The following is a 15,044-nucleotide window of genomic DNA, read 5'->3' on the forward strand; positions in this document are numbered from 1 at the left end:
CCACCAAACCCTGTCCTCCCTAATCCTGTGGGTTCCAAGGAAAGGGGTGGGACATCCCTGGGTCCTTCCCCTGGTGAAATGTGGCTGCCAGGCTAGAGAAAAGGGAATCTCAAAGGAGGGAAGGTTACCAACTGTGTGTAGATCAGACCTTTGCTTTAGGGCTCTCTGCCTCCCTCCCTGTAACTGTCCAACTCCGCCTTGGTGGAGTCCCTGGGTCCCTGCCATTGACTGGGGTCTTGCCACCTGCCAGGCGCGAGCTTACTAAGATAGTCTGGCCCAAACCCTGCTGAGCTGGCAATCCTGAAATGCTGCTTACATGCCCAGGTGCTAGTATACAGGGGCACTGCCCTGCCCCTAAAGTGTTTGCAGGCTGTAAGGAGACTGAAAACCTGGGTTACATTGTACCCTGCCCAGCTCCCCTGTACCCCCAGGCACATTAATCCCCCTGAGATCCCTGGGACTTCAGTGGAGGGATGTGGCCTGGAGGAAGGAGGGAAGCCAGGGAAGAACCTGGACTTGTAGCAGCCATCACAACTTGGGGAGTGCCTGCTGGGGAACAGCTTTGTCATTTGGGGGACCCCAGGCTTTGGTGGAGGGGGTGGGGCACATGACTAAAGCCAGCAGAGAGATAAGACCGTGCCTTGGGAGGGACTTGACTGGCCTGACCAGGTGAGCAGGCAGGAGGTGTGACCTTTGCCCCAAGGAAGACCAGTGGGAGAGACTACCTAGAGCCTGTCTGTAAAAAGGCCCTGTCATCAAGTAAGGAAAGAAAAAAAAAATCAGGAGGCTGGGAACACCTTGCCTTGGGGAGGCTCTGGGCTGCAGCATAAGAACTTTCTGGTGGATATCCCACTGGCCCCATACTTGCCCATCCTTCCTACTCTTCAGAGCACTGTGCCCCTCCCTCTCTCCCTCAGCACACTAGCCCCTTCGTGGACTACTAGCCCCCTTTCCTCCTGGTGGGACAAACTGTTTCCACATCTAGGGCTTTCTATGGCGCCCTCCTGGCTCTCACCTTCTTGCATTCTCCCCCTCCCCCTCCTGGTGGCTAGAAACTGCCTTTCCTAAGGGCTGGCAGTCCCCTCTTTTGAGGTGGCCTTTTATGCCAAGGGATGTTTCACAACTGGTCTTGCTCACAGTTCTACTTCAGTTTATATATTTGAGCTGTGGGTCAGGAGGAGGTAGAGGTGGAAAGAGTGGAAAAGGCTCCCAATAAAATATCAGTTGAGTGATTCCTGAAGACAGACCTCTCAGGACCTCGGTTGGAGGAGGGACAGCCTGGGCACAGGGTGCCCACTCTCTGGCTCTGTTCTCTGTCTCCTGCCACAGGGCTCATTGCATTTTGAAAAGGAGGCAACTTCTTCTGATCTGCCTGCTGCCTGGTGCTGGCAGTGGGGCACAGTGCCTTGGCTTTGCCGGGCATGTAGAATCCCTGGGGTTGTGCTCTTTTTTCCTCTGGGTCTGCTCTGTTGGCTCTTGACTCAGGAACAGGGCATTGATGGTATCAAATCACTGGCTTTCCAAGGAGGAGGACTGCTTGGGTCTTCCCCCTGCATGGTCTTCCAGCTGCATTAGGTAGTCCTGCCCCACGGTCAGCTGGGCACGACAAGATGAGCACATTGATTTGGCGGCCCACCTTGCGTCCCACTGGACACTGTGTGCTCACCTCCCAGATGTGGCATGGCAAGCTCCTCCCTCAGATGGCATTCCGGGGAGTAAGTAGACCTTTCCCCATTTCTTTTTTTTTTTTTTTTTTTTTTTTATGATAGTCACAGAGAGAGAGGCAGAGACACGGGCAGAGGGAGAAGCAGGCTCCATGCACCGGGAGCCCGACGTGGGATTCGATCCCAGGTCCCCAGGATCGGGCCCTGGGCCAAAGGCAGGCGCCAAACCGCTGCGCCACCCAGCCTTTCCCCATTTCTGTTTGCCCAGCCCCCACCCAGCACATGGCCCAGAACTGGCAGTTCCGCCCTCAAATACTTGGAGCATCTGATTGGTGCTAGATTCCGTTCTGGGCTGTGGCAGCAAACAGTAGCAATGGCCCCTGCCTTCATGGAGCTCGCGTGATTGATGGCCAGCAGGCAGGGAAGATGTGTGGTGCTCCAAGCAGCAGGAGGGCAAGCAGGGCAGTGGGTGTTGTGGACTTAAACAGAGTGGGCAGGGAAGTCCTCGCTGAGAAGGTGATGCCTTGAAAAAAGAGGTTCAGGCAGAGGGAGCAGCCACTGCAAAGGCCCTGTGGTCGGACTGATGAGCTGTGTCCACTGAAGTGCAGGGAGGCTGCTGGGGTCGGAGAGGGAGCCAGGCAGGGTCCAGGGTCATGCTCAGAGAGATTGGGGGTGTCCGGTGCTGCTGAGTGAGCGCCCTGACCCCAGGAGAACAGGAGGAGATGAAGAGCACACAGTTGAGATTAGGAGTCCACAGACACAAAACGCATTTCATTGCCCTGTCCTCTGCAAACCCTTGCTGTTGAGAGTTTGGGCAGAGGCATTTCTTGAGAAGAAGTGTCTGCGCGTGGTCATGGCTGCTGTGGACTTTCCTGCTCTCAGCCTGGGTCAGGTCGCATTAAGCCTGTCCCCGTGAGTGTGGAAACCACTCTTGCCGGTGTTATTTCTAGCACGCAGATCAGTCCCAGCAGAATCCGCCTGGGCCGTCTCCCTGTCCCCACTGGTCCGCACCAGCAGGGGCGCAACAGGTCCAGTATTCGGGACCCAGACTCCGGCTGGGCCCTCCATCATCATCTCCTTCTTGGACTCCCAGCCTCCCTGAGCCCCACGGTTGCTCAAGCTTCCTTTTGTTTCCACTTCTGTGCCCTGGTCTCCTGAGAAGCTTAGCAGAGGCACGCATCCACCTGGGCAGCAGCTTCGGGTCTGAGAGGTAGAGAATGTGTGTGTGTGTGTCTGCAGGGAGAAAGGGGACAACCAGAAATGTGTGCATCCTTGGGGGTTTGCCTGGAGGTCCAGAGCTGTGTGTCCGTGTGACCTCTGGCTCCTGCCCCATCTGGCAGGCTGGTACTAGTAATGCCAACGTTTCCAATCCTGCTTCTTGACTTCTTTCAAGAAATGGGAAATTTTCTGACTATTGGTCATATTCTCAATTGATTTAAACTGTTCTATCTTCCCAGACAAGTAGGTTCTTTCCAGCAATGTAAACATGATTCAAATAAAAACAAAGCTCTGTGGCTTATTGATAGCTGTGGCCCTGCTTCTGGGAGCCTTTCTTCCTTAAGGGACCAGAAAGAGGAAGGCCTGCACAGAACTCGAGTGTGGGAGAGTGGGTGGGAGCTCCTGCTCTCTTGAGTCATCTGCTATCACAGCAAGCCTCACAGTGTTGAAAAAGGGAACCTGTGCTTCCAGTAGCCAGTGTGGTCTGCAGCCAACTTGGGGTATGGGGTCGGCAGAGGGTGGCAGGTGGCAGAGTCTGGTGGCAGAGTCTCTTCTCACCAGACATCGGTCTCCCTCTTCAGAGAGGAGAGACAATAGGAATAGGTGTCTCCTTCCTGCTCCCTGGTTTTCCTGGGAGAAGTACCCGCCTCAAAACCCAGGTGCCTCCATCCTGTGCTCAGCTATCCAAGGCCTCTTTTCTTCAAGTAGTAAAAAATGTTTTGGAGTCTAGACCCTGGCCCTGCCACTTGCTCATTCTGGGACGTCAGGCAAGCCACCTCAGCTAGCTTGCTTTCTTTCTTTCTTTCTTTCTTTCTTTCTTTTTTTAAAATGTTGTTTATTTATTCATGAGGGACACAGAGACAGAGAGAGAGGCAGAGACACGGGGAAGAGGGAGAAGCAGGCTCCACGCAGGAAGCCCGATGTGGGACTCGACCCCAGGTCTTCAGGATCACACCCTGGGCTGAAGGCGGTGCTAAACCACTGCTAAACCGGAGCCACCCACCCTAGCTTTCTGAGCCTCTGTGGGGTAAGGGTGAGCATAAAATGAGCCCCTTCCACCTGCTGAGCCCAGGGTGGCTTCTGACATGTGCTCAGTTGCCGCCTGCTGGATGGTTAGACAGCCAGGGAGGCAGGATAGTGTGGTGGCCGGGAGGCTGGGCTCCTGAGTCAGGTGGCCCGTGTTCAAATTCTGCCTTGGCCAGTGGCCACTTGTGGAATCTTAGGCTATTTACCCTCTCTGCCTCACATTCCTCGGAGGTAAAACGAGGAGGATGCTTGTCCCTCCCTCTGAAGGTGGTTCTGTGGAGCACCATGTAAATGTATGAAAAGCACTTCAAACTCTGCCTGGCATATGAGTGAGCTGATATTTTTAGTTCCTGCAAGCTTCTAGTGGTTTGATTCTTGCTACTGATAACCTTAGCACTTAACAAAATTTCTTGCAGGAAGGATGTCTGAGCAGAAGCAGGAAAGTGGTAGAGGAGAAGCTCGACTACCTGAGGGCCTTTACAGGAAGAGCAAAACTCCCACTTCCTCAGCTTCTGTGTTTTTTAAATAAACCAACTCAGCCTCTGCAGATGCAGAATGTGGCGCTGGAGCAAAGTGACTGGCGCCCAGAGTGGCAATCTGGGAATGAGATGCAAACATAGTCTGAGGTGACAGGCGGCTCCCTGGGGCTTGGTGTGGGGCCGCCCCTGATCCTTCCTTCCTACCCTGCCAAAGGGAAGGGGCTGCACCCCTGCCCACCCTCCCTTCGCCTGCAGTCAGGGCCTGTCCACCTGTGCCAGCCGGAGATCCAGCTCGGAGCAGTGTGCCTGTCTGCCACTGCCAGCCTGCAGGGTCTGCCTTCTTAAAGCACTGCGACTCTGGCTGCCTGCAGGGTCCCAGGAGATCGGGGACCATGTTGTGTGACTGCCCTCGGCAGTGTTCCCAGGAATGAGCCTACCTGTTCATTTAACTTGGCAGCTCAGAGGTCTGTGGCTTCCTGGAGGCAAAGCTGGCCCAGCGGCTGGCAGGTGGGTGGTGGTCAGGACAGCCTCTGCTGCTGATACTAAGTAACCTTGGATTGAAAGCCTCCTGGTGAGCTGAGGTTCTTGTTGACAGGCTGGTCTGGCCAGCACATTTTTGTGTGATTATCTGCAAGATTGCTTTGGTTATTAGCAAAGAAGGATCTTGCAGCAGCCAGGTGTGCGTGTGTGTGTGCATGTGCGTGCATCGAATTGTCATCTACCCTCCAAGTCCCACACACAGTCACTGGGACTGAATCCTCACTCCTCACTTACACTCATGCTGTATTTTATAGATTCTAAGACATTTTTTTTCACGTTTTAACATCTCAAATTGGAATGTGTTGTACATTCACTGGTGTGCTTTAATTTAATCGGCAGTGCCGTTTCTTTCTTGGTGTACTTGGAATAATAGCATCTTAAAATCAAAGGCTTCTTGGATTTAATGAAACACTGAAACTAGGTAACCTCTAGAGAACTCGTGTAATTTGTCCAGTTTCTTCAAGGGAGGGAGCAGAGCCACCTTGCAGTGGTGGGAGGATTAGGTGAGGGAACACTCACTGTGATGTGATTCGAGGGAATGAGGTTGGACACTAGGCTGACCTGGGCTCCTATTCGGGCTTTGCTGCACATGAGCTGTGTGACCTTGGGCAAGTAGAGCAACCTCTCTGAGCCTCACATTCTTCCTTTGCCAGACGCAGATCCTTGTTCCACGGTTGTCACGACCGTGTGTGAGCATCTCTCCCTGTCTCTCTCTTGCTGGGTCTCATCTAAGCTCACACTGCCCCATTCCGGCTGGACTAAGAGGGATAGTGAGGGCAAAGGGCGGGTTACTGGCCTTCCCCAGGTAGCAGAGGGACAGGCATAGTATTTATTGGGGCTTCTTGACTCCATTTCTAATCCTTAAACATCATTGTTTCCTTCCTTCCTGCCTGCCCTCCTCCTCCCAGTGTGCCCAAGTTTTTATTTTCACATGTGTTTCCTTTTAGCAATTCTCCTTCCAATCTCTCTCCTCTCCCTTTCTGTAAAATGCCCCCCTCTCTTCCCCTGTGCAGCCTCTTTGAAGCTCCTCATGGTGGGCAAGGGGAGGGAGCCCTGCCTCGTGGCCAGGGTGGCACAGGCCCTAGGAGCCACTGCTGACAGTAGCCTGTGGTCTAGTGTGCTGTGGTCCCTGCACCCTTCAGCTTAAGCCCACGTTCTGGTGCCACCAGCCTTGCTGCCTCCTGTGCCTGTGGCCTCTGGGGCACAACCCTGCCTGTTGGACACCACTGTCACCAAGAGTGTTCAGTCCTTTCTCTACCCTTTTTGCTCCATTAAAATCAGACCTGTTCACATCCCAGCCCTGCTGGCTCTGTGACTTTTTGCAGGTTACTTAACCTCTCTGAGCCTGAGTTTTCTTCTCTGAATGGTGGTTGATGCACAAAAACACCTGGCTCGTGCTAGGTGCTTCATAGATGTTTTCTTCTCTGGACCACCTCAGATGTTTAAGAGTACTTTGTTTCTTTAGGGACCTGGGAGTAAAAGCTCCAAGTAGATGCCCTGAGACAGATGGAGGAGGTCAGGGCAGAGAACTGCAGGGGTGAAGGCACAGGGACCTGTGTGAGCAGGAGGTGTTGGGCAGCACGGCTAGCCTCGGGGAGGGAATCAGGTGAGCTGTTAGGACCTCTGCACCTGGGGGGGTGTGTGTGAGGTTGACAACGTGGACCACTCACAAAGAGAGCAGTGGGCTGGGTTTCAGATGCTGGATGACAGCCACATGGGGCTGAGAGCAGCTGAGAGCAGGCCAGTGAGATGCTGGCTGGCTGGAGGGAGGCTCTCAGCGCAGGGGGTTCTCATCAGAGGTCCCTCTGTCTCTCCCACTCTTGAGCTCCTGATGAAAGCAGTAGCACAGCTTCCAGTTTCGTTGATGGTGTCAGGTTTCCCAGCCCCCTCCTTGATGAGGTGTATTTGGGCTCTGGCACAAGGGTGGTCTTCTGTTTTTTTTCATGTGGCAAGGGGTATGACAAATTAGCCAGCCCTGAGAGAAACAGGGCTGGGGTTGGGGCACAATTTGCTTGGGAAGAGCCTGTACTGGCTGGTGTGACCCCTCTGGGCTCCCCCAGGAAGCCGGGCCACCACACATCTCCTTACTAGGGACAGGAGACCCCGTGGGTTAGTTGTGCCAAGGCTGGGTGGGAAATTCCACCACCCCCCCCCCCCCCCCGCTAATCCCTCTCCTCTTAAAGTGGTCTCTCGGGGGTGGGGAGGTGAGGAGAAGACGCCTCACCCAGTGTCCCAGGGAGAGCATCCCCGGAGCAGAGAAGGGGCTCACAGCGCTTGTGCCTGGAGATGGCTGTGGGATTCTCGGAACTCAATTCTGGCCTGAGGGAGGAATGTATGGAGGGGAAGGATTGGCCTCCCAGATACAGTGACTTTCTGGGGCTTTTCTAGGGACAGGCCTGTGTGGCCCGGGGAGACATTGTGTCCAGATGTAAGGAGCGGTGTGTGCCAAAGCGTGGGGGTGTTTGTGTTGAACACGAGCGTGGGGTACAAGGGACAGGGAGTGGCGGTACCCTGTCCCGAGGCTGAGAGCAGCTGCGCGGGGCTTATGTGTGCTGGTCTGAGGCAGGGCCTGGTTCTGTAGCCACAGGGGAGCCCATGGGCTCGCTGGCAGGGCCTTCGGCAGCCTTGTATGCCCACTGGGCACCTCCTCCCTCTGAGCCCCAAGCTAGGGCGTGGGGTCAGACCCAGAGCTCTTACCTGTTCCTCCCAGAGGAGAGCCTGGGAAGGGACCTGGGCCGGCTCCCCCTCCCCGGCTCAGGGCCCCTGAGCAGTGCCCTGGCCAGCCATGCTCCAGCGAGCCCCTGGGTGAGACGGCAGCCCCGGGATACCCAGCCTGAGCAGCTGGGCCTGGCAGAGGCCGAAGGACAGAAGGAAGTTGCTGAACGGAGCCTGCTGGGCTGGGGCTCTGGGACGATGGGAGGTGCCCGAAGGTGGGGGGGCTGTGGGGCAGGGGAGCAGAGGAGCTGCCTTCTCGGTGGCGCGCTGCTTGGCCTTCCAATCCCGAGGGTTTCTGTGCAGAGAAGCGGGGAGGTGGGCAGCTGTCCCCAGTTGGCGGGCTCCATGCAGGTGCGGCCTCCCCCGGGAAGCTCGCCCCCCTCACCTGCAGGGGCCCCACCTGCCTGCTGGGCCCCCGGAGGGGCGGAGCGGGCCAGGGCCACCGGCTGTGCTGCTCCTCTCCACGCCCTCCCTGGCGTGCTGGGAAAACACGGAGCCCCCAGAGCCAGCCCCGCAAACTCTTGACTGTGTGAGTAATTAAGCCCTCTCTTCAAACAGCCACATCTTTAAAAGCTGTAATTTGTAGCCCAAAATAGCTGCCTGTTCAAAAAGCCAAGAGAGGCCTTGTTGTGTGCCCCTAGCAGCCTGTGGCCTGCTAATTCGCCTTTGACATTTGCATTGCCCGACACCTGGCTGTGGTTTTCTGAGCCACGGACCCCACGGCGGGCGGGAACTGTAGCTTTCCGGCGTGTACTTGGGAAAGTTTTTGAGAATTTCAACACGGTGTTTGACGTCGGGAGTTCCTGGTTCGGGTTCATGTGGCTCTACCTCTTTGTGTGACCACAGGGCCATAGAGAAAAATCTCATCGTGACTTTGGGGCAAGGTGGATTCAACTCTCCGGACACCGGGTCCTTACCTGTCAGGAGGCAGTATTTACTTGCGGGGATTTGGGGGAAGAAAATGAGACCACCTTGGTAAAGCAGACACGGGCCCTGGGGGAGGTGCTGTCCTGTGTCACCTCCCCCCCCCCCCCCCCCCCCCCCCCCCCGCTTCTTGATGTAGACAGGTCTTGTGAATTTGGATAGGTGCTTTGTGGAAGCGACTTGGCTCACAGGAAACACCTCCCTTGACTTACAGCTTCTCCATCAGCTGACATGCCTGGAATTCTTGGGGCTGGCTGCTGGGCTCGGCTTCCAGATGTGGAAGCAATTTAAGTTCTGTTTTCCTAATCTCCAACGGTTTGCTTCTGAAGTCCACATTCTCACTTGAAAATCAAGACTGTTGGCTCTTTCTGGGGGCAGGGGTTAGGGTAGATGGCCTCCTTGGATCCTTTCTGTTCAGGACGTCGGTTCACTGGGGCACTCAGACCCAGGACCCGGGGCTTTGTTAGGATGGTCATAACTCGTCAAGGGCTTGGTCCCTACAGGAACAGAAGTTCACCCTGGGGCCACCTCCCCTGCGGTTTTCCCTTGGTCACTTAGCCAGATTCAGCTTCAGTGTCTGCCTGACCCTGGACAGCCAGCCTTGAAGGGGATGGGATGGGGGGGCTCCAGTTCTGGCCATGCCTGAGGGAGGCTGGTGTCTCAGCCGAGTGAGGTGCCCACGTGTCCCAGGAGTGGTAAGGGCCCTCCTTCCCAAACTGACCACAGCGAAGGGAAGAAATATGCACTGGATTTCAAGGAACCAGAAATACTGTCTGGCATGGAGAAACTGGTAATATCCTGCTCAATTACTGAGTGCTCCTGGCCACAGAGGTGGCCTGCCCCAGGACCAGACCATGGCATGGGCCTGTGGTTCCAGGGCTAACTGCCGATCTCTTCTCTTGTAAAGCATTCACTTTTTAGGTAAACTAACTTTTACATTTGTATTATAACTACACTAAGTACAGTCCTGGGCAAACAAAAATTGCCTTTGCAGTTTTAAATGTCTCTGGCTGAACTGCACATATGCTTTCCTTTAAAGTTAAAATATACCTATACTATTGAGAGAATACAAGAAATAGAAATAATCTACTTAGATTTATATACATGGTGTTTAGGAAACATCATCCTGATAATTATAGATGCACCAAGCTTCAGCAAAATAGTCTCCAGAAATAGCAGTATCTCAAAATGGTTATGAGAGAGAAGATACCATTTCTTTTGAGGAGAGACAAAAACAAACCCAAGTCTCTTGATGACATTCTAAGGTTCAGTAGTTCTCTCTGGAGGTTGAGTTGAATTGACCTAGAAGGAATTTGCCTTTATTATCAGGGTGGGAAGGTGGGTGACAAAGCCAGGTGGGGCCTAAGGTACTCTACACAGGCTTCTGAGTGGGGGAAGGAGAGGGTGGTAGTTGACGAGGGCTGCCAAAACAGCTAGTACCACAGACGAGCTGGCTTGAACAACTGGAATTAATTTTCTCAAAATTCTGGAGGCTTAAACACTCAAGATCAGGATGTCAACAGAGTTGGTTTCTTCTGAGGCCTCTCTCCTTGGCTTGCAATTGGCTGTCTTCTCCCTGTGTCTTCACATGGTCTGTGTGTGTTTCCCCCTGGGTATGTCCTAATCTACTCCTCATAGGATACCAGTCAGATTGAGTTAGGGCCCACCATGATGACCTCATTTTAGTGTAGTTGCCTTTTTAAAAAAATTTATTTATTTTTTAAAGATTTTATTTATTTATTCATGAGAGACATAGGCAAAGGGAGAAGCAGGCTCCATGCAGGAAGCCCGATGCAGAACTCGATCCCTGGTCTCCAGGATCACACCCTGAGCCGAAGGCAGCGCCAAAACTGCTGAGCCACCCGGGGTGCCCTGTAGTTGCCTTTTTAAAGACCCTGTCTCTAAATACAGTCAAACTCCAAGGTACTGAGGTTGGAACTTCGACATATGAATTTAGGGGGTGACAGGACCCAGGTTAGCCCATAACAGAAAGTTTTCTGGAACCATCCTCCAAGGGGTGGAGAAAGAGGAGTACGAGCAGAGCCTGGCATCCAGGGAGAGCCCTGAGTGGAGGGGATAGGAGCCAGCTCTGCCTGCAAGCAAAGGCCCAGGGTTGATGATAGGCCCATTGGGGTAGCTCTTGGCCAAGTGCTATATTCAGAAAAGGTTCCAATGTTCTGACTCGTGGTTCACCTTCTAGAGCCTGAACTACTATGGCTGCCTGATCTGATCCTTTGGAACCAAGGCTGCTCCTCATTGAACTTGTGGGGTTTTGACCCGTGGAGTCATGTGGGCCCACCAGGCTCCCTGTTTCTGCCTCTTCGGCCTCTGGGATATAGCATCCTTTAAGGAAGGCTTCGCTTTTGCACATTCCTTTTAAATGGAGCTAAACTTGTCAGAGATTTTACGCTTTTCCTTAACCAGTTCAGCAAGTTTGGGGCAAGCATCTTTCATGTTTTATGTATATATCTTTCTGCTAACATGCTGAAAAAAAATAAAAAAGACTTGTAAGAACCAATTAAGGGAAGCTATTGAGGGCAGGGCCACCAAAGCTGCGTGACTCCCCGAGGTTTTCCTGAAGCACTGCTTTACGGGGGGGTTCCCAGCCCCCATGGTTCCAGAGCCCACCATCTAGCCCCTTCAGTGAACATGACTCCATCAGCCACATGAGAGGACCCCCACAGTGTTTCACGTGGAACCCAAACCAGCCCCTGCAACTAGGATAGTCCATCGTGGAGCTGGCTGGGGAGGAAGACTGCCCCAGCAAGGATTTGCACACCCACAATTGCTCTTCAGTGCCACTACCATATTTGCTTTATCTCTGTAGCTTCTATCCCCCTAAACCATTTAAGAGAAAATTAGACAAGACATTATCAAAACTAACAGTTATTTTCCTTATAACTGTTAGCAAGCATAATTAGTAAGCATAATTCCCTAATATTATCCAATATCTAGCCCATATTCTAGCTTCCATTGAGACCTCAATAGGTCCTTTTAGCTAGGTGGTGGTTTACTTGTTTGTTTGAACTGGGATCTAACCAAGGTTAACATTTAGCTTTGGCGTTTCTTGATTAATCTAAAAGGGTTCTCACAGTGTGGTCCTGGGACCATTGACATCACCCAAGAACGTGTTAGAAATGCACCTTTAAAACAAAAAACCAGGGCAGCCCGGGTGGCTCAGCGGTTTAGCGCCACCTTCGGCCAGGGCGTGATCCTGGAGTCCTAGGATCCAGTCCCATGTCGGGCTCCCTGTATGGAGCCTGCTTCTCCCTCTGACTGTGTCTTTGCCTGCCTCTCTCATTCCCTCTCTCTCTCTCCGTCTCTGTCTCTCATGAATGAATAAAATCTTAAAACAAAACAAAAAACCAACCTATTTCAACCTATAGAAAGGAACCCCAGACCTACTGACTCAGAAGCTCTGATTCCATCTGAGCTCACAGTTCCCGTATGATTCTGATGTATGTTAAAGTCTCAGAACCACTGGTCTAGGAAGATCCTTTTCTCTCTTCTTTATGAGCTTCCCTTTTTGAGAAGCTCAGGCAGTGGTCTTGTAGAAGTCCCCACATACCCTCTGCCTGGTGATTTCTCTGTGGTGGTCGGTAACTCATTCCTCCTTCTTCCATGTTCCTGGGGGGTAGAGGTTAGATCTTAAGGCATGATTAGAATTGAGTATTCGGTTAAGATGACATGACAGGTGAGGCTGTGTCCTTCATCTTGAGTCCGGTCAGGAGGCCAGTGTCCAAGTGTTCCCAATTAGCGATTCTGGGCTTGATCACTGATTATAAAGCGACAATAGCCGATTTTTCTCCACGATAGAGATTTTGAGGGGTGGAGGGTGTTTAAAAGAGGGTGGAGGGTGGTTCTTTGGTACTGTGCCAGCATGCAGTTCCTCATCAACCTTCGCTCTGATGGTTTTATTCTACATGTGGGTACACTGTGCTATTTGTGTCTGGTCTCATTTGTGTAGTTCATACCTCCCATCTCCCTTCTAATTCTTTTGTCTGCTCCATCAGTTATCAAGAGAGATGAGTTAAATTATCCAACTTTAGGCATTCATTTATTTATTTGGGCACAGTAAGCTCTGTGCCCAATATGGGGCTTGAACTCCTGACCCTGAGATCAAGAGTCACATGCTCTACCCACTGAGCCAGCTGGGTGCCCTGTCATTCCTTTACTTTTGGCCTGTGTCCTAATGTTTAAACTATGTCGCTTGTAAATGGCACATAGTTGTTGTTTCTATCTAGTCTGATGGGGTTTGTTTTTTAATAGTAAATTTTATTTCATTTTCTTTTTATTTTTTTTAAGATTTTATTATTTATTTGAGAGAAAGAGTGAGTGAGAAAGAGACAGAGAGTATGAGTGAGTGTGCAAGCCACGGAAGATGCAGAGGGAGAGAGATCCTGATGCAGGCTTGATCCCGAGACCCTGTGATTGTGACCTGAGCTGAAGGCAGATGCTTAATCAACTGAGCTACTCAGGGATACTGGGTTTATTGCATTTTCATTTAATGCATTGCTACTATGGTTGAGTTATGATCTTTGGCCTTTTTTTCCTCCTTTTTTCATGTTTCCTTTTGGATGACTTAAGCATTTTTTATTCCATTTCTTTCTCCATTAGAATGTCAATAATTCATTTTTATTTTTAAGTGCTGACTTTTGACATGCTTCAAAGTGTTATTGGAATGGAAGTGGCATAGTGGGAAGAGGGGCTTGGAGGGTCTCCCGGTGCAGCGCCTGACCCCACTGTGATGGGCATTTCCAATGGGGTCCAGGATCTGGCCCAAAGCCTAATGGGCTTGAAAGCCAGATCTTGTTGGCCCTTACCTCATCCTGGGGCTTGAGTGCCACCCATTCCCACAGATTATCCCTAGATGGACACGAAGAGCCAGAAGGCCAGCTGATCCATTTATCATGAGAACTGTGCTCTGGCAGTGAGTTTGGGCAGCCCACCTCTCCCTGACGCCTGCACGTTCCTAGAAGCTTGCTGTGATCAGATGGGTAGTGGATGAACATGGACAAGGGGAGCCGGTTAGATCTGAATGGACATTGAATGATCTCCATCTCTGATGCCAGCTAAGTTGGACCCCACGGCCTTTGGGGCAGGCCTGACATGCAGATCAAGCAGACCAGACACCTCTGGCCAGTGCCTGGGTGGACACCACCAGGGTCTGCTTCAGACTCTTCTCTTCAGCCCCTTCCTGGGGAAATACTAGCCCCCTTAATACTCAGTCCCTCTACTCTGCCACCCTGCTGGAAATTTGCTGCCAGGGGGCTATCGGACATCCTCATGTCTGAGTTTTTCTGGGAGCTACATCAAGCCCTGTCTTTGTCTTGCACTCCTGTGACACTACCTTAACAGTAGCGTCTGTTGGGGGTCGGGGGAGGGGTGAGGAGTGTGAGATTGGGGAGAGAGACAGCTCAAGAGTTGCAATTAAAAACATCAAAAAAAAAAAAAAAACATCAAAAAGGCGGCGCCTGGGTGGCTCAGTGGTTGAGTGTCTGCCTTTGGTTCAGGTCTTGATCTTATGGGATCAGAGCCCCAGGCTCTCTGCTCAGCAGGGAGTTTGCCTCTCCCTCTCTCTCTCCCTCTGCCCCTCCCCCCTGCTCCTTCAAATCACTCTCTCTCTCTCTCTCTCTCTCTCTCTCTCTATCAAATAAATAAAATCTTTAAAAATAAATAAAATTTAAAAATAAAAACATCAAAAAGAAGAGCATGTGGGCTTCCCCGCCACTTCCACAGTGGTGGCGCGTGCACTAGCAGGGCCTCCTTATCTGAGTGCCTTTGCTCTTATGCAAATGGCATGGGAGTCGTTGAGAAACACCAGCGTTACTTTCTCTTTCTCTTCTGTTCAGTGCCAGCCTGAGGGGCCCATCCAGGACTAAACCACGTCTGCCCGAGGGCCTCCCTTCTCCCATCTGTAAAACTGGGTGACTAAGTACTTCCCTGCAGGGGCCAGGGAAGGAAGTTCACTGCAGAGCTCCCAGCCACTCTCTGATCTTGCCCCTGGGGATGAGAGCACAGCAGTCTGTTCTGTCTTCTTGAATCGGCCTCCTCAGTCAGAGTGGATGCTTGGGCTTTCATCTTACTGTAAGCCGTCCATCCCCAGGGCTGGCCAGGACAGGAGATAAATGAACTCTGATGGCTTGGTGACCTGGTGCTCCTGTGTCTACCCTTGACCCTGTTGGGGAGGAGCCGGGGCCTTGTATCTGAGCCATGGTTACTTTCTGTTCAGAAGTCGAGGCTTAGGCACCAGCCTCCTTGCGTGGAAACTTACCTCCCCCTTTCTTCCCACCCTCACCCCTTGACTGGCATCTGAGCAACCCTTTGTTGAACCAGAACCCTATCAGCCACCGATGAGCACCGACCTCCTGCCTGCAGAGCAAGGCCTGGCTTCGGTGCAGGAGTCGGCCGCCACAAACAGGAGGTGGGTACAGCCTGGATTGCTTACTGATCTCCGCTGCTGCCGTGCCTGGATGGG

At 52.4% G+C, this 15,044-nt stretch overlaps 1 protein-coding gene across 3 annotated transcripts in view; it reads left to right on the forward strand.

Moving 5' to 3' along the window:
- RAB11FIP4 (RAB11 family interacting protein 4) overlaps positions 1-15,044 on the forward strand; it is a 117,125-nt gene that overhangs the window by 79,857 nt on the left and 22,224 nt on the right. The window contains exon 1 of one of the 3 annotated variants that reach the window (XM_077852094.1): positions 14,762-14,990. The exons of the other annotated variants lie outside the window; for them this stretch is intronic. The gene's annotated coding sequence lies outside the window, so the exon portion shown is untranslated. Of the gene's footprint in view, positions 1-14,761; positions 14,991-15,044 lie in introns of those variants that run through there. 3 annotated transcript variants of the gene reach the window in all.

Source organism: Canis aureus, chromosome 16 (assembly GCF_053574225.1).
Source record: "Canis aureus isolate CA01 chromosome 16, VMU_Caureus_v.1.0, whole genome shotgun sequence".
NCBI lineage: Eukaryota > Metazoa > Chordata > Mammalia > Carnivora > Canidae > Canis > Canis aureus.